The sequence below is a fragment of the Oratosquilla oratoria genome, chromosome 31 (assembly GCF_046742065.1).
Source record: "Oratosquilla oratoria isolate Oo_2021 chromosome 31, ASM4674206v1, whole genome shotgun sequence".
Taxonomy (NCBI): domain Eukaryota; kingdom Metazoa; phylum Arthropoda; class Malacostraca; order Stomatopoda; family Squillidae; genus Oratosquilla; species Oratosquilla oratoria.
This window is the reverse complement of record NC_134807.1, coordinates 20459034-20483950: the sequence shown is the minus strand read 5'-3', so window position 1 is coordinate 20483950 and position 24917 is coordinate 20459034. Positions and strand designations below refer to the sequence as shown.

General features: G+C 40.6%; 1 protein-coding gene across 2 annotated transcripts in view; it reads right to left on the bottom strand.

Moving 5' to 3' along the window:
• The window catches only part of Ent2 (Equilibrative nucleoside transporter 2), a 1314811-nt gene that overhangs the window by 791582 nt on the left and 498312 nt on the right, over positions 1-24917 (bottom strand). For both annotated transcript variants that reach the window (XM_076213392.1, XM_076213393.1), the window contains exon 3: positions 4377-4422. The gene's annotated coding sequence lies outside the window, so the exon portion shown is untranslated. The remainder of the gene's footprint in view (positions 1-4376; positions 4423-24917) is intronic.

Here is a 24917-nt window from a genome sequence, read left to right as displayed (position 1 = left end):
CGAACTATCTTATATGACGGCCCCATTCTGCTTCCAGCAGACACACACGTCCCCCAACTCCTCCGGGCACCTTTTCCGTATTGATATGAAATTACATATATATTCCATTCATATCTTAGCCCTGTTTAGGTAGAAAACAAACGGGTTTGAGATAACTGATAGAATTATGATTTGCACGAACGTAATGACACACACTTGTTCTTGGAATTATTTAATCATTCTTATCAAACAATGATCTTCGAGTAGATGACTTCACGGTCACCTCGTATCCTCCTCGTGCTTCCCTTGAGGGGGTCACGCTCCCTAGTTTGTGAAGCACTAGATTCTAGTTGATCGGTCTTCCTGGACAGAAAATCTTAGCTCTTCTTCTTAAGTATCAAATTACTTCGTCATTTTTGTGAAGATTTTCATGATCTCATCCACATTGCTTGGGTTTTCTACTTTTCGATTAACTTATATCTAAATTCACTAGAGCGAAACGTAGCAACACATTTGTAAATCCATGGGAGAAGGTTTGACTTATATATTTCGGCTGCCGACTGCAACCCTCTTCACTTTCCTGAAGAGGGCTACATCTAGTAGCCAAATTATAGAAGTAAACGTTCTCCCAATTTATTTCTACTCCGACAGTATGTTCCCCGCGTGATTTACCTAAGTATACTAGTGTCATTTCATTTTCATTAGATGCCAATGGCATTCCGTACGCTGAATACAATCGCCTGCAGCTAGACATAGTAAGATCGTCGGAAGCTTCCAAGAAAATACGTAAAGTTATTTTAGCGACAGGTATAAGTAATATAATTTTAGATGCAGATGCGTCTAACGCTATTCAATTCTCCGTAAATGTGGTCCATAATAAAAATATTCTAAGCAATTTCATTGACGATATTTTCACTTAAGTGCACAATCTATTCTCAAAAGAAAAAAGAAAAAGAAAAAGAAAATGACAAAATACAATAAATTAAATTAAATAAAAAGGATGGGAGGGAATATATAGGAGGTGAAGATATCCCACAGGTAATACCAGAAATTTTTCAAATGCATGGGTGCACACACACACACATATTTTATATATATGTATATATATTTATATATATATATATATTTATATGTATATATATATATATATATACATACATATATATATATATATATATATATATATTTCCTTCTTTGTATCAGCACTGAAGATATAATTATACGAAAGCGCTCTGCTTCGTTACTTTACTTTTCCTAGTGGTTACACATTTGTGAACACACGTTTTATTGCATATATATATATATATATATATATATATATATATATATATACATAGATACACAGATATACATCCAGATAGATATATGTATAGATACATAAAAACACACATACACACATTTCAGGGATCGCTTCCCAAAGGTTCGATGGAATAGTATACTTTATATTCGAGTGGAGACGTGGGCTCCGTTCCATCCGTCTTTTACGATCCAGACTAACTTAGTAAGTGGTATCGAATAAGACTCGTGATTGCACGGCTTTAGGTTCGAATCCTATGAAGGATGGTCTACTCAAACATACATACACACACACACACACACACACACACACACACACACACACACACATATATATATATATATATTATATACATATAAAGAAAAAATATATGTACACACTCCATTCATAAAGTACTTTTTCGTTCATAATCTCTCCCCTTTATACTCCCACTGACTCTGAGTATGCCTCTTCGCATCCTCCTCCTCTTCCTTCCTTCTCCTTCCTCCTCTTTCTCCTTCTTCTTCACTTCCTCCTCCTCCTCCTCCCTTGTCCTTCCTCTTCCTCCTCCTCCTCTTTCACTTCCACCTCCTCCTTCCCTTACTCCTCCTCTTCCTCCTCCTCTATTTCCTCATACTCTTCCTCCTCTATTTCCTCATTCTCCCCTTCCTCCTCTATTTCCTCATTCTACCCTTCCTCCTCTCTTCCTCCTCTATTTCCTCATTCTCCCCTTCCTCCACTATTTCCTCATTCTTCCCTTCCTTCTCTATTTCTTCATTCTCCCCTTCTTCCTCTTCCTCAGTCTCCCCTTCCTCCTCTTCCCCTTCCTCCTTTCTCCTCCTCCTCCTCCATACATATGCGGTTAGGCAAGAGTAACTTGTAATTGATTTCAACTAAAGGTGAGGGATCGCGGGGCTTGAGGGGAAAGGGGGGAAAGGGGGAGGGGGGATGGGAGAGGAGGGGGAATGGGGGAGAAATCTGAGCGTCCAAAAGGTGCATCTCCGAGGTACTTGTACTCAAGCCAAGCACGAGAGCCCTCCTCCACTATACCAGCAAATCATAACAAAAGTCTAACTTGTGTGTGTGTGTGCGTGCACGCGTGCGTGTGTGTGTATGTGTGTGTGTGTTCATGTATACATTTTTGTGTGCATGTATATATTGTAAAGACATACACATACACACAGACCTATACCTATATTTAAAAACACACAAGCACACACAGACGCACGCACACATATAATAATATATATATATATATACATATATATACACATATATATATATACAGCACATATATATAGAGTACATATATATATACACATATATATATATACAGCACATATATATAGAGTACATATATATATATTTATATATATATACATATATATACATATATATACATATATTTCATTGAAGAATAAAGCTGTTTCTGCATTATTTATCTTCTTACTGAAATTTTCTACTTTTCTGATTGTAGACTTCAGCGTAGAATTCAACACTGAGATTCTTGTGCTAAAAAGCAAAGCGAAACACAACGGATAGTTCTTCTTTATGACAAGTTGAAGTGGGCGGGAAGAGAAAAGACCAAAGTCTTAATCCGAGTTCTAATCTTGACTAGTTTCGCTACAAGCTTTTTCATTCTTTTGAAAAAGCTTGTAGCAAAAGTAGTCAAGAATAAAAATCGGATTTTAGACTCCGGGTTTTCCTCTTCCCACACCACTTTATACATATATATTATATATATATATATATATATATATATATATATATATACAATGTATATATACATATATATACATGTGTATATATATATATATATACACGTATATATGTATATATATATGTATATGTATGTGTATGTATATATACTGTATATATATACATATATATATTATATATATATATACTACATATACACATATATATGCAACAGTACTCACATAAAACACGTGAATAAAGATATTTTGGTGAAACATCGAGGAAATCAAACATCGGAATACTAAACGTTTTCGTCTATTCAAGACATCTTCAGAGTACTCCGAAGATGTCTTAAATAGACAAAAATGTTTAGTATTCTGATCTTTGATTTCCTCGTGGTTTCAGCAAAATATGTATATATATATATATATATATATATATATATATATATATATATATATATATATGATATACAAATAATAATTATTCCCTTTGTCATTTCTAATTAATTTGATCTAAGTTCTGCGGAAATGCGTCCACACACATGAGTATTTACGAGGCTGCCGGGACCAAAATGTCTTCGCGCAAAGGGGAAACTGCTCCCGCTGTCTTTGATCTGCTGCTCTTGCTTAACGTGCAGGCACACACACAAACAAACACACACACACACACACACACACGTACATATACACACACGTACACACACGCACACACACATGCGCAAGCACACAAACACACATGCACACATACACATGGTCACAGAGACACACACACGCGCACACACACACACACACACACACACACACACACACACACACACACACACATAAACACAATCAAGCACCGACTAGACGGTGCAGTAGCATTGTTCTCGACCGGTAATATATACATATACATATATATATATATATATATATATATACATATATACATATATATATACACATACATATATATACATATGTATACATATATATACATAAATATATACATATATATATACATATATATATATACATATATATATATACATATATATATATACATATATATACATATATATATATATATATATATATATATATATATATATATATGTCATTGCACTGCGAACTGTCACTTGAACTCTGGTGGGCAAAGAGTTGAGTGCTGGTGTAATTTCACAGGATTCCTCATAGATCGGGCCATATATACTCTCATTCGGAAGGGTAATAGGTGTCGATCACGAGTCCACCACATGATCCTAGGACGTACACATACACCCACATTTTGATCCCGATTTATTATCATTATTATTACCATAAACATCATCATCATCATTATTATTATTATCATTATCATTATCAATATTATTATTATTATTATTTTTTTTTTTTTTCCAGGAGAGCGTGCATGTTTTGACTAAGCAAACTCCTCCTCTTACCGTGTGCGGCGGGGCTCCTGCTCTCATGGACTTCGCTTCCGCAGTCCTGTGAAGAAGAAGAAGAAAGAAAAAGTGAGTAAATTATTCCGGGCGTAAACACTCGAGCATTCATTATATTCTCCAGCTCTTGGAGACAATGCACAATTGTATTTTACACTTTATATATATATATATATATATATATATATATATATATATATATATGTATATATATATATATATATATTTATGAGTGTACAAACATGATCGGGAAATAAATAATTTTATTCCTTACATCATTCCGCGTTCCTTCCATAACCCACCCCCGCCCTCCCATCTCGTACCCTTCAACTCCTGTAGGACCATCCAGCCGGTCGTTTTGGACGGTCCTACAGGAGTTGAAGGGTACGAGAGGGAGGGAGGGGGTGGGTTAAGGAAGGAACGCGGAATGATGTAAGGTATAAAATTGTTGATTTCCCGATCATGTTTGTACACTCTGAAGAAGCTCTGTTAAGAGCGAAACGTCAGTTAATAAAACTTCAACGATTCTCGGTGTTTATCTCACCACCCTGCCACTCATTTTGTCGTCCATTCCTCAACACACACACACACACACACACACACACACACACACACATATATATATATATATATATATATATATATATATATATGTATACATAACTGATATTCCTCGTTTTCTATTTTCAAAATTTACTTAAACACGAACATGCAAAGTCACACATACACACAAACATAACACATACATGTGCACACATGCACGAACACACAAGCACATACATACATATATGCACATACACATAAATATAACACATACATGTGCACACACGCACAAACATACAAACACATGCGTACATATATACACAAATACACAGACGCACACACACATGGATACACATGCAAACACACAAACACACACACACACACATGCATATACGAGTACATACACACACACACATGCATATACGAGTACATACACACACAGACCCATAAATCATACATACACACACATACATTCACATAGACGCACACACACATGGAACATGCAAACACACAAACATACATACATACACACACACACACACACACACACACACATAGATGCACATGAAAACACACAAACACACACACACACATGCATATACGAGTACATACACACACAGACCATCAAACATACACACTTACACACACACACAAACACACACATACACACAATGTACACAACGTACACACATACACGTACACACACACACATGCATATGCATACACACACAGACCCACAAACGTACACACACACACATTCACACACACACATGGATACACATGCAAACACACAAACACACACATGCATATACATAAACACACAGACCCACAAACATACACACACACACATTCACACAGACGCACACACACTTGGAACATGCAAACACACAAACATACACATACACACAATGCATATACATACACACACAGACCCACAATCATACACACACACACACACCATGAGCATTACTCCTTTCCTGTATACTACAATTAGCTAAATACAATTAGGGAAATGCAATTAAGTAAAATACACTAACGCACTAACCGTGGAGAAAGCCTTTGACAAAGTCCTTGACAAATGACTATTGTAGGAACTGGAACCTGGAAGACTTAAAGGCAGCCTCCTGGAATGTAATGACTTTCTGGAGGACTGATCCATGAGAACAAAGGACTGGTCCTACAGGAGTCGGTGCTGGCAACCATGATTTTTATCTTTCTATGTATCTACGAGTATCTATATACCATTGGCTTCTTCCTCCTTTTAGGTGAGGTAACCAAGTCAAATGCACGCATCCACTTCCACCCATTCCACTCCAATCCACCATTCTCGTTTCCCTCATATCTTAGCTCCTCTTGGATGACGGGTCACCTCTGTCGCCTGCCCTCAGTGTAGCAAGAGACAATACATCCACAGCAAGGTCTCTTCACTTTCACGGCGACCTACCCATCCCTCCTCTCCGTCCTCTCATGCGGAAAATAGGGAAGACGGGGAGAAATTCCTTCGGGCTGCTTCAAAAATCATCCACACACAATCATTCTCGTGATACTTTTTACTTCGCGTAAATGATGTCAAGGAAGGAACGGCAAGCTACACAGTTCTCTGAAGATCATGAGGAGAATTGAAGATGAATATGGCAAATTGTTACAAAAAGATTTACATAGGATTCATAATAGGGACCAAATATAGGAAATAAATTTCACTACAAAAATACAAAATATTCATATTGGAAAAGAACAAATGTACACATAATATTATACTTTATTACCTCAATGTGAAATAAACAAAAAATTACTACAGGGGAAGAAGATAAGGACCTGAGCGTCTTGAGTGTAGATCATTTCACTTGAGAAACACATCAACACTGGGGAAGGAGAGATGATGAATAAATTCACATAAAACTAATCCGCCCTAGATTAGAACATGCAGCAGTGGTATGGCCCCTACAATATATATATATATATAAGATTGGGAGAATATACACAACACTAATGAAATTTATTCCAAGCCTAACAGCCATACCGTGTCAGTAAAGATGAGCACAAACTGGAACTGCCTTCATCATAAGACAGAAGACAGACAGGTGACATGATTCATGAGTTCAGATCAATGAAATATGAGGACAACACTGACAGAGAAAATCTCTTAAATTGGGGCGAGACAAGGCGTCACAAGGAATACAAGAAACACCGTTTCACCAAAAGATGATCAACTTTTTAGGATAGTTGAAGAAATAAAAACATGAATTGATAGATAGATAATTGAAATGAAGGGAAGTTTGATGGAGACAAACAGACGGGGCTTCACGAGTGTTGCTCTTTTCCTGAATTTTATGTTTTATCAAATAAATAAATTGATAAATGTCTTCTCTAAACTGAGGCTAGGAAGCTAGACCCAACATCCACCTTGTTCATTCATTTATCTATTTATCTTTTTATACGTCTGTTTAATCATCTATTTATTTACCATATTCATTTATTTGTTTGTTCATTCATTTATTGATTAATCTATTTATACATCTGTTCATTAATCTATTTATTTTCACATTCATTTATTTGTTTGTTTATTCGATCACTGAATGATTTACTTATTTATCTATTTATTTTCATTATTTTTATTTATCTATTTTATTACTTTTTATTTATTCAAAATTCTTATTAGTTAAAATTTATTTATTTTAACTATTTATCTTATTATTATTTATTTATTTATTACTATTATTATTATTATCATTATTATCGTTATTATTATCATTATTACTATTTATTTATTTATTTATTTATTTATTTATTTTTTTGCAGGGGATGAAAAAGGGTAGGAGTGTTGGATGAACCAGTTAATGTGTCCCCAGTGACTGCCACTTGTCCTTTTTGTGCAAAGCAAAAGGCGACTAATGAGGTCACAGCTAAGCGTCACCTGTCGTATACATCACCCTCCTTCTCATTCCAAGCAAATAAATAAAAACAATAAAAACAATTCCGAATGACACGAAGAACAATAACCACACTTATGGCAATAATGTCAATTAGAGGAAGAAAAATATTTGCAAATAAATTTGGTCTCACGAATAATGGCATATACCTTAATCTCACGATAAACACAGTCTCGACTCTCACGACGATGTCGTCTCACCAAAATTGGGGGAGACTATATCCCATCTCCTCCCCCCCTCCCGTCTACCCTCTTCTCCCCCCACCGTCCCAGCTCCCCCAACACTCCTCGTAAACAATACCATGATGTATGCCCACACAACCATCATGTATTTCCATATATTTTTCGTACATTTCCACAAACATTTTACGGACTTCAACTATTTTTTATACTATATACACTCAGATGGCCACAATACACGAACTAATACACACGCAACCCAAACACATCCATACACTCACAAACCTACTATTCATCCCGACAAACAATATGAAACCTAACATACACAATGCATGCCTTATATATACAAATATACACTATGTTATACATATATGTATATATATATATGTATATATATTATATATATATTATATATATATATATATATATATATATATATATATATATATATATATATATATATATATATTATATATATATATATATGCGTAAGTAACCACTAAGAAAAGTAAACTAATGAAGCAGAGCGCTTTCGCATAATTATATCTTCAGTGTATCAGCACTGAAGATCTAATTATACGAAAGCGCTCTGCTTCGTTAGTTTACTTTTCCTAGTGGTTACTTATGCATTTGTGAACACACGTTCCTAGTATTTTTACTGCATATATATATATATATATATATATATATATATATATATATACATATATATATATATATATATATTATAAATATATATATATATAAACTCGTAATATATGTTTAATACTTATTTTTACACTATGAACATCTATGAAACACACCAACCCACTCGTATATAAACTCTACACACTTATCTAATTAATCACCAATCTACACACGCGTAATGTCTATGCATCATTCGTCCATTACCCATGTGCATATCTACACTATCCGTGGAACATAGTAGACACTAAGCATAGACACACTATGCCTCTATTCCACTAACTATGCCTCAAGTCCACTAAAAATGCCTGGTCCCTCGGGCATATTCACTATGAATGTAACCCACTATGCCTGAGGCATAATCACTATGCTTGGAACCTCACAACTATGCCTGAACATTCGCTAGATGTAGGCTACCTGGATTTCAATTAATATGCATAATGCCTTTACATTATATTTCAAAACTATCAATTGCGCTTATGTACTATGCCTGGAAACCATTTACTATGCTGAGAAATCACACATTATGTTTGGAAACTCCACTTCTTCGTTTTCCCCTATCTACTCCCTCTCCCTCCTCTTCCTCCCTCCATCACCACCTCCCCACCTTCCCCCTTCCCCACACCTCCACCTCACCTTCCTCCACCTCTCCACCTCCCTCTCCCTCTCCTCTCCACCTCCCCTTTCCCTACTTATCCATCTCCCCTCACCTCTTCCTCCCACTCCTCCCCTCCCCCTTCCCCTCCTTACCTCCCCTCCACCTCCACCTCACCGTTCACCTCCCCAACCTTCATCTTTGCTTCACCCCTTTCACCCCTCCTCCTCCACCTTCCCCTCACCCTTCTCCACCACCCGCTCCCTTCCCCCACCTCCTCACCTCCCCCTCCTCAACCCCCATTCTCCACCTTCCCACCCACACCTCCCCTCCCCTCTTCCACCTCCCCCACCCCAACCTCCTCCCTCCCCTCCCCTCTTTCACCTCCCCCACCCCAACCTCCTCCCTCCATCTCCCCCTCCCCTCCTCATCTCCCCTTCCCCCTCCTCCCCTCCACCTCCCTAGCCCTTCTCTTCCAACTCCCCCACCCCTTCTCACACCTCCCCTTCCTCCTCATTCTTCCTCCCCCGTTCCTCTATCTCCCCCTCCTTCCCCCCTCCCCCCCTACTGCTCCTCATCTCAGCGGGGCCCAGAGCATCGCATACGATTCGAATCACAAAGTTAGACGATATGCTTAATGCATAATGCTGCGCGCTTCTGAATAAAACATCCCCACATCCATCAAGCCTCGCCACCTCCTCCTCTTCCTCCTCCCTCGCAGGGAAAAAAGGAAGGGAGGGAGGAGGAGAGGGAGGGAGGTGGGGAGAGAGGAGGGGAGGTTGAAGGAGGAGATGAGGGAGGGAGGAGGGGAAGGAGAGGTGGAAGGGGAAGAGGGGGAGGGAGAAGGGGAAGAGGGGGAGGGAGAAGGGGAAGAGGGAGAAGGAGGAGGGGAGGGAGGGAGGAGGAAATGGGAGGAGGAGGAGGGGATGGAAGGAGGAGGGGAGGAGGGAGGAGGGGATGGAAGGGGGAGGGGAGGGAGGGAGGAGGGGAGGAGGGAGAGGGAGGTAAGGAGAGAGAGGGAGGAGGGGAGGAGGGAGAGAGAGGGAGGAGGGAGAGAGAGGGAGGAGGGAGAGAGAGGGAGGAGAGGAGGAGGGAGAGGGAGGAGGGGAGGAGGGAGAGGGAGGGGATAGAGAGAGATGGGGAGGGAAAGAGGAAGGAGAGGAGGAGGGAGGAGAGGATGGGAGGAGGAGGAGGAGGAGGAGGAGGAGGAGGAGGAGAGGAGGAGGAGGAGGAGGGAGGAGAGGATGGAAGGAGGAGGAGGAGGAGGAGGAGAGGAGGAGGTCCAGGGAGGGAAGACGCGGCATAGGTACATTTGGGCCCCGGGTTATTCCTCCAGAGCGATGATGAAACGGGAGTTATTTTCCCAGACACTATCTTGTCTCAGCGTGTGTCCTTATCCCTCCTCTTCCAAGCCCTTTTTCCCCTGTTCTCATCCTCTTTCCCGTCTCCCTCAGCCTCCACGGAAGCCCTCCTTCACTCCCACCTCCACACAAAGTTTTTTTTTTTTGTTTTTGTTTTTTTACCCCCGAGACTGTTCTCTTCGGCATTTCGCGGATTTGTTTATCAGAGCGAGCTACCTCAAGTGCAGTAAACACTTCGATTCACGGTGGTTTTCGTCTTCATTTCCTCATGTTGGCCATAACCTGGAGCCTTGGGACGGAAAACAAAAGGAACGAAGAAGAAGAAGACTGAAAAAGGGTAATAATATAAAAGAAACAGGTGCAACAAAAATGGATTTAAGAAGAAGGAAGAGAAAATATGAAGAAAACAGAAAGAAAAGAAAGAAGGAATACCCAGAGGAAGAAACAGAAAAAAGAAGAAAAAGAAAATGATAAAGAAAAAGATCAAGAAGAGGAAGAGAAGAAAAAAGAAGAGGAAGAAGAAGAAGGAGAAGAAGAAGAGGAAATAGAAGAAAGAAGAAAGAGAAAAAGAAAATGATAAAGAAGAGGACGAATAAGAAGAAACAAAAAAGAAGAAAAAAGAAAATGATAAAGAAAAAGATAAAGAAGAAAAAGAGAAGAAAAAAGAAGAGGAAAAGAAGAAGAAAAAGAAAAAGATGACGAAGAAAAATAAATAAAGACGAAGGTAAATGCACCCGTCCGTGCTTCCCCCATTCCTGTCTCATCCTCTGTCTCTTACAAGTATCTTGTTCTCTCCCCCGTCTCCCCTCTCCTCCCCTCTCCCTTTCTCCCCTCTCCCTTTCTCCCCTCTCCTCCCCTCTTTCCCCCTCACCCATCCCCGTTCGTTCCCTTTTCTTCCTTTAGCATATCATCTTTTTTTCTATCCTCCCTTTTCCTTCTCCCTCCTTCATCTCCACTCCCCTCCAACACCACCCCTCTCCTTATTTGTCCTCCATCACTCCCCATTTACTCTCCCCACTCCACCACTGACCTCCCCCATGCCTTCTCCTTACCTAATTCCCTCTTCCCCCAACCCCGACTTTCCCCTCTTTAACTTTCTCTCACTCCCCCTCCCACCTCCCCTCTCTCTTTCTCTCCGTTCCACTTTGTGTTACCCTACGATTCCCCTCTCCTTCTTTCTCGTCCTGCCTACTCCCCTCATCTCCAGCCATTCCCCCTTCCCCTTTTTCCCACCTTATCAGTCCTACCCCTAGGTTTCCCCTCTCCTTCATAATTATTTTCTCCTCCCCCCTCTCTCTCTCTACCCTCCCTCTCTTCCTCCCTCTCCCCTTTCCCTCTTTCTACTCCTATCCCTACCATACTCAGACACTCCACCCTTTCCCTTTTTGGCACCTACTCTCTTTACCCTACCTCGTCAGTCCTACCCCAAGTTTCCCCTCTCCTATATAATTATCTTTCTCCCACTCTCTCTCTATTATACCCTCCTTCGTACCCATCCCCTCCCACCCCCCTCCCCCTTCCACTTTCCCCCCTCCCCCTCCCCTTTCCCCACCTCTTGTCCTTATATTACCTCGTCAGTCCTACCCCATGTTTCCCCTCTCCTATACAATCATCTTCCTCCTACTCTATACCTTCCTTCTACTCTTCCTCTCACTCTCTCTCATTACCCCCCTCCCCACCCCCCTCCCTCCACTCCGGCACTCCCACTTCCCCTCCTTTTTCTCATCTCCTGAAACGGAGGTTTTCGCCTTTTTCTCAAGACACAGATTCCTCCCCTTTATGCAGAGGAGCAGTCCCGATCATTACGGTGTGCACGCGCTAAATGGAACACATTATGTCTTGGGATGTGCACTCTCCGGGGGGGGGGGAGGGTGGCCAGCACACTAGTCGACCGCTAATTGCATACATGCATTATCAAGACCCTTGACTAAGTAGTTACGTGAAGAACCACGATATAATTTCCGGGGGCGTTAATTCATCCAGGTGATGGACCGTTCAGTTTGGGGTTCTCTCTGTATCCCCAATAATCTTATATCTTTTATTCTGGTTAGCGCCTGGCGATCCTATTAATCTTTTGAGTGTTTTGGGGGTTTATGGCTGACTCCAAGAGCTCTCTGTAGCCTTTGCTGTGATTTTAGTGGTTTTCTTCATGGTTTTTAACTCAAGTCACTATCCCACACCCAGGCAGAGGCAAGGCAAAGTCCTGCCGGTTGCGACAAGCCGCTTTTTTTTTTTTTTCTTTTTTTAAGGCCGATGTTGGGTCACATCCCCACATACCCAGGGCTGTCGGCAACCAACTCTGCAAGCCCGCTGCGGATCACGGGGATCGAACTCACGATCACTTGCTCAGGAGTTCGACACGGTAACCACTGAGCCTGTACCGAGCGATAGCCTTCCGCGGCAGGATTTGCTAAAGACACCCCTTAATTTGCAGCAACATATATATCTTTATAAAACTGTTATGTAAATAATATTTTTTCAAAAATTGTCATGTGTATATATATTATATATACATATATATATATATATATATATATATATATATATATATATATATATATATAGTTTGTAAATAATCCATTGTAATCACATGTGCAATGTTATCTATTACCAAAGGAGTTTTGCCAAAACTATTCTATACACTCATGTTGCTACCGGTTTCTTTAGCCGATACTTGTGTATACCTACGATCAATTTAGTGGGGGAAAGGAGAAAAAATATCTTCTTCAGTTTACTAGTGACCAGCTACCACTGGTTACAGACTACCGCGCAGTCTTCAAGGGTTGAATTTTATCTTGAGCTTCATGAGCGATGCAGAGTGTCGAAGCCCTGGGTGCCAAGTACCCGGTGTCATTTATAGTGCCATCTGGTCCGGCCCGCTCCGCAATTCATTCTTCATCTCGGGTTCAGACACGCTGGTGTAGCGATGCAATGACTTTTTTTTTTTATTATGGTGTGTTTTGCAGGTTTATGGCTGAGACTAATGACGTGTTTATTCTATTTTGTTTTATGTTGTTTTATCTTATTTTGTTTTTATCTCACTATGATCTTTTTATTATGAAATTTCTATAAAAAAAATTAACGTTTCAGCCGATACACGTCTTGCGAGGTGACTAGGTATGATTGCCTTCGTTGGGTGACGTAAGATCATCTACCTTTACTGACGTCACGCATAATTGGTTATTATCTTTTTTATAATTTCTATTTTGTTGATATGTGATCTTGCAACAAAACGCGGACTCAGCTTATCAAACCCTCGTTTGAGACATCCAGAAACAGAAGGGCATCCTCGCCATTTTTTTTTTTTTTTTTTTTTTTTTTTTACTGGTTTCGAGTTAAGCCCGGATAATACGATAATTAAAAAACACAGAACGCTTTCTTCATTTTTTTCATTTTTTTTTTACTTTGGCTAGGATACCCCTCTGTTTCTGGACGACACACTTCTTGTGCAAATCAGTCCCTCAACTGAATAAAATCGTCTAGTCGCAATAAGTAAAAATCCAAGAAAACACAAATAACTGTGTTATAGATGTGAGCCAATCCAGGAAATGGTAGCTCCCTTTTTGAAATGCAAGACATGCAAGATACATTGCAAAGAGTCTTGGCTTCCGTGCAAGATCCAGAAAGACCTCGTGTTTTGCACCAAGTCGCCGTGAGGTCATATAGAGTCGAGGAAGTAAGGTCTTCTGCACTTTTTGAAGAAAATGCATAAGAACATAAGAATGGAGGGGACTGAACGAGACCATAAGGCTTACACTAGGCAGATGCATGTCCCGTTCCATCTGTCATTCCTGTCCATAAGCTTATCTCATATTCTCTTAAAACAACCGATTGTTTCAGCGCTCATTACATAATTAATAAGTTTATTCCATTCGTTAACTACTCTGTTGGTAAACCAGTTCTTGCCTATTTTATTCTTAAACCTGAAGCACCTTAGTCTTGGTATCTTGTAACTAAGGCTTTTTTTTTTTTTTTTTTTTTTTTGCATTTTTGCATTTAACAACATTCTTTTGTTTACTGGCTTGTGTAACCATGGCAACCGCTTGGAGAAGTCTTTACCAAGCAATTGTGAACTGAAGCCCTTGGGAAACAACTACGTGAGCCTAAAGCGACGAAGAACTTGTTCTCCCTTTCTACGACGTATTCGAAGACTCTCCATGGCTCGCTTCACACGTATCGACTTTTCACCGTGCGCCGTCCACGACACGACGTCGTGCTCTCTGATAAATACGTGTGTCTATGGACGCTTTCACACGTGGTCGTGACGTGTGAAAGCGTCTATAGACACCCATGGTTATTTGAGAGCACGACGTCGTGTCGTGGACGGCGCACGGCGAAAAGTCGAAACGTGTGAGACGAGACTATAACATTCTTTTCTGTGATTCATGGATTTCTGTAACAACACAAACCTCAGGGAAAGACTTCTTCGTAAAGTTTTAAGTCTGTGTACAGTGATGTACAGTCTTGTAAATGTGCACTGTAAAATGTACTAAGATCAGTACTTGTGCACAGCACAACGTGAAGACCTCCTAAGTGCACATTACAACAGAAAAAGCACAATTCAAAAAGCTTTGTAGATGTGCACAATGTAAAATATACCTTGAGACTCTGCACAATGTAATTAAAACTTTTCACTTACTTCCGAGAACGTGACATACCCCAAGAATTTAGTAAAATGTTAAATGAGCAAAAATTGCCTCCAAAGTAAGCAATCATAAACGGAGTAATGAAATAAAAATTGTGTAAAAAGTAGATTTAGAATTAGGGTCGTATGGTACATGAAGGTCTCTTGATGTACAGTTTGTTTATAAACTGTACGCTATAGAGGGTGTAGACTTTCGAGATCTTCCTAGCCTCACCATGGTTATATACTGTCCTTGCACCGTGGTTCCCAAATTCACACACACTCACTCACACACTCACACACTCACACACACACACACACACACACACACACACACACACACACACACACACACACACACACACACACACACACACACACACACACACACACAAACACACACACACACACACACACACACACACACACACACACACACACACACACACACTCTCTTTCTCTCGCGGCGCAGTTAGTAGAGTTCCCGGCTGCCTCTACGGCGGTCCGAGTTCGAATCCCGCCCAGGGCTGAAATAATTTCAGTATCGCTGCGCTGCGGGTTGTTACTCCAACTCTCGTGGGCGGGGAGTTGGTGTGTGTGTGCAAGTGTAAGGTCACAGCATTACCCATAGATCGGTCATATATGAGCTCTGAGCTCTCTTCCGGGAGGGAAATAGCTGTCGATCTCAAGCCCAACGCGTGATCCAAGACCATGGTGAATCACACACATACACACACAAACACACATACACACACGTCTATATCATTCAGACCCTGCTCATAAAGTATTCAGTGCAATATACGATCTATTCAATCATCTAATCTAATTTGGTACATGGACACTGCAACATGCAAACAAGGTACTAAGAAAAAATTACATTTCAACTGAACACAAAGCCGATACTGGGTTGAGCTGCATCTATGTAATGATTCTTGGTTGAGATATAAGCATGGAGGAGACTGCAAGAGACCATAAGGCCTATGCTAGGCAGTGTCATGTCCCTCACCACCTATCATCTTCATCCATAAAGTTGTCTAACCATTTCTTAAAACAACAAATTGTTTCAGTGTTCACTTCATGATCACTAAGTCTATTCCATTCGTTAACCACTCAATTGGTGAACCAGTTCTTGCCTATTTCCTTCTTACACCTAAATATGTCCAATCTAAATCCATTATTACGAGTTCTGCCCTGATGTCTTAATATGATGACCTTGTCTGCATCGCCCTTATTAAAACCCTTGGCCTATTTGAACACCAATTAGATCACCCCCGAAACACTGACTGATCAAAGTCCAAATCCTCATACGATCCTTACATTAACAATTCGCTTAGAGCTTGGTCCTGCCCGAAGACAGGCTACTGTGCAAAGGCCTATGTACTATGCTACGGCCTATGTACTATGCTACGGCATGTGCACATATAGCAAACCGAGCTGCAACAACTGTAATTCACTTGGATGAGAGCGAGGTGGTTTTTAAGGTACGTTTTGCTTGATACGATTATCGTTCAACGATTATCGTACATAACTCAACGATGATCGTGCATAGCTCAACGATACTCGTCAAGCCTGTCTAGAGCATTAATTCTTTGTTTTCAGCGATTCTAGCGGCACTCGCTCGAAGCAAAATAGCGGATACAAAAACAAAAAAATAATGGTCAAGACCAGCGTTTCTCAACCAGGTTCCCCGGAACCCTAAGGTTCCGCAAAATGTCCCTAAGGGTTCCGCGAGAACAAGCTAATGCACTTTTGATTATTTATTTAATTTCATATACGTAATATAATTAAACACGCACGACATATTCTTGGTTATTGTAATAATGTAATATAGACATCATCCTAACCTATTATTACGATGAAAATACAATGAGAAAGATATGGTATATGTTTTTTTTTGTTTTTTTTTGTGTGCAGGGGTTCCTTGAGACATGCAATTTATTCTAAAGGTTACGCAAGGGCAAAAAGGTTGAGAAACGCTGCTATAGAGAATCGTTTGACGATCATCGCTGAGCCATGAACGATTATCGTTGGGCGATAATCGCATCAAGCAATTCGTACCTTTATAGTGGAGTCCATTCCCCAATGTGTAGCGTTCTTCTTCTCCAGTACGCTCGAGGGCTCTAACAAGGGTGATGAAGACAAGGTCATCATATTAAGACGGCAGGGCAGGACTCGTAGTAACGGATTTTTATTGGACAAATTTAGATTTCAGAAGGAAATAGACAAGAACTGGTTTACCAACAGAGTGGTTTAACGAATGGAATAGATTAATGGAATGGACTTAGTAACCATGTGGTGAGCGCTGAAACAATTGGCTGTTTTAAGAGGCTAGATAAATTTATGGATGGTGGTCATGGACATGGAACTACCTAGTGTAGGCCTTATGGTCTCTTCTAGTCTCCTTTCTTCTTATGTTCTTATGGTAACGAGAAACTGCCAATCTCGAGTAACGCCTTCTCACTGTGGCTCGCATCTTCCTTGTCGCGAGTTCGAATCCCGCACTCTTCTCCGATTCCCAGCAGTGACTGTAACCTGCCCTAAAAGTCTAAGAGCATAGGTCAAATGGGACGGCTTTGGCTACAGCTACTTAGCGCCTCCTGGTGTAGGCTGCTATCATCTTCTGGCAACCTCACCCCCCACCCAAGTAATGGAGAGTTTGAAAAACGAGAAGCCAACATTGAGATGGCCGAACGGGTTAGAGCGTCGCTACTTGCGGCGGAGGTCGAGGTGACGGCAGTGCGAACCCCCCTCCAGCGAGTTCGACCAAGGGCATGATTCATTAAACCCCACGCTGCAAAACCACCGTCCTAGCCTCCTGATAAGGAGTTCACGACGTTAAACCGGGGCAAGTGGCGGTCACCGGGGTGAATCGATCTGCTCAAGTGAACATACGGGACAATGACAAGAGTAAACATAATCAATGCCTCGAGTTTCACTGACAAGCAAACCTGAAGCCCAACAATACCAACCAACGGACCGAAAGACAATACACAACTGCATGCCAGACCCCCTGATATCCTTCCTTCTGAATCCAATCTTCCCCGAGAGTCTACGGTGCGCCTACCATCCAGGGCTTCTAAGTTACCAGAAGAGGCTGGATGATCACATCATAGATAACTATCCAGGATGTAACACTTCACCCCATACTATACGACACATTATGGAAGACTGCATTGTACACAACCATGCACATTAATAACACAATATGCACTATATAAGGGATTTACGGGGAAAACCCGGTTCCAGCCATAGCGTTTCTTAGGGAGACGGGACTGCTCGGCCAGATCGTCTAGGGAACAACAATAACAATAACAACAACGGTTCTCGAGGCTTCCAATGGATCTCTCAAAAAAGAAACGTTGGACTGGTGTCTATGCTGCATTCGTGTGGGTTGGTGTTTGTGCTAGAGGCTGGGAAATCTGATGAATAATCTAATCACAGAAAATGCACCCGGATCCGCTTTGGTAATTGTGCTGATATATTTTTTAATAAACATGTCAGATGGGTATTTGTCATCAGATTAAAGCCAACAACGACTGCCAACCGGGCGCTACAGGGCAATGTTCCGAAAGCAGGTTTTATATGATAATTCATTTCATGTCCTCGTATCCTGCCTTACTGTGACCTAAACTTACATCTCATAATCACATCTAAACGTTATAACCACTTCCATACGATGACGCTTACGTAGGCGTCATGAGGAGCGAGTGGGTATTTGAGGATGCCGACGTCAACGTCATGATTATATTTATTTTGTAGTTGTGGCTGAGTAACCCCCACATTCTGTGAACTGGTCCGATTACATTTTCTGTGGTTATTAACATTCAGACTGAAAGAGAACAAGTAATACGGCTGTAATTTTATATTTCATAATGCGAGTACTGTGACGCATCATCGTACATCAGGCAGCTAATGATGCCAGCAATAATTTGGCTCATATTAAAGAGGTTAAAAGCAAATTTCTTGCACAAAGATACAAGAAATCTCAAATTGAGAGTTTAAACCACTTAAGATGATATATCTCAGTATAATTTAAGATTTTGAGAAACATTAAGAAATCCCAACCACCCTCTCGAAGGAGAAAATTTTGTCTCCTGTGCCTAATTTCCTTCTCATTCGTCTGTACGTCTCTCGGTTCCACTTTCTCTGTCCTTAAGTCTGTCCTGTCCATCTGTCCCTGTCTTTTGATCTTTCAGAGTCATCTTCTATGTCTACTGGACGGTTCTGTCCTTTTCCTTTTGGTCCCTCAAACAGCAGTATCCGTATATATATATATATATATATATATATATATATATATATATATATATATATATTTTTTTTTTTTTCGTCTGTTCTGTATGTTTTTAGGATCCTACTGATGCATCCGTCCGTCGAGTCTACCTTGACCGTCCACTTCATCTGTCCCTTGGGTCCGTTCTTCTTGTCAAGTCAACCCGACGACAGAAAACATGTTCTGTACATTTCCCTGGTGTCCTTTGTCACTCCAGCGATTTGTTATTCCCAATATATTCTGACAGTATCTAAACCCTTTCCTTGCGAGGCGGGGATGAGGGAGAGTTTCCTTGACTGAATAAAATCAATTTCAGGTAGCCATAATAATGTTATGAGACATTATTAGAAGTAAAAGGATTTATATTTAGCATTCTTCTTTGCAAGGGGGTTTCGTTGAATGAATAAAGCGTTTGACGGTAACAAGAAATATAAATTATGTACATGTCATCTGTGAATATTAAAGGATTAAATCATTATCCCAGTGGTAACGAACCTACAGCTTATTACTTATATCTTCATCAAGATACATGACGGCTTATTCGACTTGGGCAAGCGGGAGCAGAGAAATGTGATATAAAATCTACGGGGAATATACGTCATGATTCAACGTTTCAATTACCGACTATTAGCATATTTCAGTGAAACCTATTATCCCAGCTAATGTCCTCCATTGATCTCCGAGGTCAGGGACACCAACCCTATGTTACTTCATATGTCAAATCATCCCATCGGGTGAAACATTATCTGGATTGGCTTATTCAGTGAAAGGTCAAAAGGCAACACACGCAACCATACACACCTGCACACACGCACAAAATAATAGAAACTATAGTATCGGCCTGAATGGGTGAAGCCATGACGTACCATTATAAAGATACGTGAGAAAGACTATCAATCGGGTACAGCACTTTCACAAGTTCCACAGTTCAATTTTTTTTTAGTGATGGTAAGTAATCTTACGAAGACTAAATCTGTTTCTCAGGGCCTTTCCTAAGAGAAATATCAAGAACATCATTCTCAAAACAACCGAAATAGTTCAAACTATGGCCTCAGTTTAGGACGTTTGCCTGGGTTACGTTGATTAATCATTCTTCTTTGAGCACAGCTAAATGTTTTTATAATTTTCTTATCAATATACGAACTAGTAAGATTATATTCTTTATATAATGTACAACAATGCGGCGGCATTCTTGACGCCCAGTTGGGTGCCACTTTAGTCTCTGCGTGTCAGTGGAACCAGAACCTCCCCTCACTTCCCTCTCCCTTCTCCTCCTCTTCCCCATCCACCCAATCGCCTTTGGTATCTTTGATAAATACTAATTATTCCTTGGTGGAGGTGCTCTTGCCAAATTAAAAGAAATGAGGATCTTCTTATATTTTTCCATAAATATTGCATGCGTAATTAAAGATTTGCAACAAGTTAAAACGCGTTATTGACATTCTTACAACAAAGGAGCTGGCGGGGGATCAGACTAAGGCCAGTATCCTTAGATCAAATGTACATCATCGACTTAATACTGTTCCAACCACCAAATACAAAGGAGGATATAAGTAACAAAGGCTATTCCTTCGTGTGTCAAGTTCTAGTACAACCACATCCTTAGTGAAGCATAAACTACGAATATGTACTACTAAGGGTACATGCTTTCTAAGGTATGTAAAATGCATGTGTCCTTAGTGTAACGTACACGAGGTAACGACTACAAAGTCTGAACACTTTGCAAAGGCGCGTATTACTAAGACTGCATCCTTTATGAGGTGTTTATGTGAACTAAAACTACATCCTTTGGTGAGACGTGCACAACAAAGGGCAACCTTGTTAATAAGGTGCATTGCAAAGGTTGCAGCGCCGTGAACCAACAATGCATCTCTCGACCGTGACCAAACTCTGCAAGGCGCCAACACAAGCTTCCTTTCCTCGGGGTCAGGCACAAAGAAGCTCAATAGTCCCCCCCCCCCCACCTTCCTCCTCCTCTTCCCCCGTCCCCTTCCCCCTCAAACTCCTCTCCCCACCTCTCCCCCGCCTCCTCGCACCTCCTCTCGCCCTCTCAACCCTTCCTTCTCCTCCACCCTACCACCACCACCATCAACAACGACCACCTTCGGATACTGGGAGAGTCTGCAAGGAACAAGAGGAATAAGGGAAACGGGGATTTCTTTAGTGTCCACAAGGAAGCTTTCTGCTCACCGGAAAATAGGTCAAGTTTATATTTCCTAATGGGGGTGAGGTTGCCTACATTCTCTCTAGAGTAAAAGAAATACCTACTTCTATTTATTTCAACAGACACAGGGAGAGCACAGGCAACGCAGCACGTTTTTACTTTTGTTTTGTTTTTTATCCACACAGTGAGAGAACAAATATTACCATACTATGAAAGACTCGTACCAAATACAAATGAATACATATAATATATATATATATATATATATATATATGTATATGTATATATATATGTATATATATATATATATATATATATATATATATATATATATATATATATATAAATATATATATATATATTTTTTTTTCAACCAATAACCGGCTCGCTGGCCAACCAGGTTAAAGCGTCGCTACTTGCGGTGATGATCGAGATGATGGCGGTTCAAACCCTGCCACCGGCGAGTTGAACTAAGGGCATAGTTCATTAAATTCCTACAAAGTCCTCTGTAAGGACCACCGCCCTAGCCCTGATGGGGGGAGTTTGTGATGTTAAACCAAACCAGTAACCAACGGTTTAACCCTTGCAAGATAAAATCGCACCGACAAGGATGGAGACAAAGTGGTAAGAGAAAGGAGGGATAATACAGTTCTTTGAGATACTCCAACCATAAAAAGAATTCTACGTGACCCTGGTCCGTAAGGGTGTTAAAGAAACTTCTAAAATATTGACTCCATAGAACTTATAAAGTCGATACTCCATATGAGGTAAACGTGTATGTATGTATATGTATATATATATATACATATATATATATATATATATATATATATATGTGTGTGTGTGTGTGTGTGTGTGTGTGTGTGTGTGTGTGTGTGTGTGTGTGTGTTGGTGCATATGTATGTATATGTATTTTTGTATGTATATATATATATATATATATGCATGTATAATATTTTAGGCTGCAAAACGACTGAAACACAAACCCACTCGCTCCTCCCCTCTCCCATACGGGGCCGGTGTTCCTCTTCCCTGTGGCAATAAGGTATCTCTCCCTCTCCCATGGAGGACAAAGCTGGGTCCTCCTCGCCAGACAATGGCACATCTTTCCAACCTCGGCCAAGGGAGGGCCCTTTCATCGTCTCGAAATTGAAAAATCCTTTCACAGCAAAGATAACACAGTATTTATCGTAAGACAACAGAAGTTTTCCGTCTTGGGACAATAGGGACGCTTCCGTCGCAAGAGAACGGGGATGTCGTAAAATACAGAGACCTTTTTTTTTCCCCTTTTATTTATTTGTTTATTTTTTCCCTAGAGTGAATTTTTTCCTGTTCGTTTATCCTATTTTTTTTTCCTTCTGGCGTTCATATTCGACTCTTGTGCTTACTATGACTACCGTCAAACGATTTTATTCAGCTAAGGGACGTCTGTCGACGTCGTGGGGTTAATTTTGTGGCCGCAGGGAAAGCGATCGATTCTATTACAGTATCACGCAAACATATTTTTCACGTTTTTTAGATTTCTTTTTTCCCTATGGAATGGTTACGTGACATTAGGTTAGGCTAGGTTAAACTAAGTTAGGTTAGGTTAGGAGCTATTGGACAGCGTAGTTTCATGTTGAATATCCATTTTTGCGTGATTCTGGAATTTGACCAAGGGAATCAATCAAATCCAGGTCCAAGGATGATCCTTGGGGTGATCCGGTTCCTGAACAAAGTCTCCTGGATCAAGCATAGTGACTAGCACTAACAACAATAATTATACCCGATACGCCAGGCTATTTCATTCATCCATCCTCGATTTATATGATAGCTAAAGGGTTGAAAATTGTGGACAAAGGAGAATTCACAATAGTGGCGACAAAAGAATGCTTTGCGAATGGCAAGACCGTCGACTACTTTCTTTCACCACGGGAGGACAATTGGTAGGCCTGTGTTTATTCCACGAGTAGAATTGGTAGGCCTGTGTTTATTCCACGAGTAGAATTGGTAGGCCTGTGTCTATTGCATGAGTAGAATTGGTAGGCCTGTGTTTATTGCATGAGTAGAATTGGTAGGCCTGTGTTTATTCCACGAGTAGAATTGGTAGGCCTGTGTTTATTCCACGAGTAGAATTGGTAGGCCTGTGTCTATTACAAAGGTGGATTTGGTACCCCTGTTTTATCTCATGTCAACAAATAAGATGCCCACATAGCACAGGTCTGGACCTGTAGAAAAACATAGACAAACAGATAGATAGATAGGTAGATAGATATACAGATACAAAGATAGATACAGGGATAAACACAAATAGACAGATAGACAGACGGATAGATACATACAGACAGATGAATAGGTAGATAGATAAATGGACAGATATACAGATAGATAGGTATATAGATGGATAAATAGATACTTAGACATATAGAGAGGCAGAGATGACTGCTATACATTTAACGACATGGGTTTCCGCTTAACAAATTCGCACGGTAGTTCTCGGATCAAATTTTGCACAAGAGACCACCCGCCCTCAAGGGATAGTAACCGAGATGGTTTTCAAACTCCCTTTCAGCCTCGGGCCCATCATCCGTGTGAATAAAATCAATTAGCGACAATGTCAAGGGGCTGTGGAGTCCAGAAACCCTTCAATACTGTGGCACACCAGGAAGACAGCTGCGCCAAATGATCTTATTACAGATCAGGTGGACGGGACCCCCCCGAGGTTAGTAGGCGAGATATTTACATCAGGACACGCTTAGCTACGGCCTGGAGTAGTCACCTTTGCCTTATATACTAGACCAGCTGGGGCAAATTGTAGTCACTGGCAGGCGTTTGGAATCGAGCACGAGTCTTGGCAGTTAGGAATTACGTTCGAAGATTAAGCCGCTAGTGGCGTAATCGGAAGCGTGCTGGTCTCGCATTCGCTTAATTGTGGGTTCGAATCCCGAGTTCCTCTCCTATTCCCAGCAGTGACTGTCACCTTCCTCAACAGTTCCCAATGTACAAGGGGCTGCTTACCTTCTTCCTTCTGCACATTTTGTTTTAGTCATAAAATAGAAAATTACAAAATAATTGCAGGCAAATTGAATTAACATGAATGTACCCACTATGAGTAGGTGGAAACAGGTTCCTTGGGAGACGTTCGATGAAGTCTGTCTATATACCAAGAGTTTTTCCCCCTTATAAGGGAGGTAGCCAAATCAAAGGCA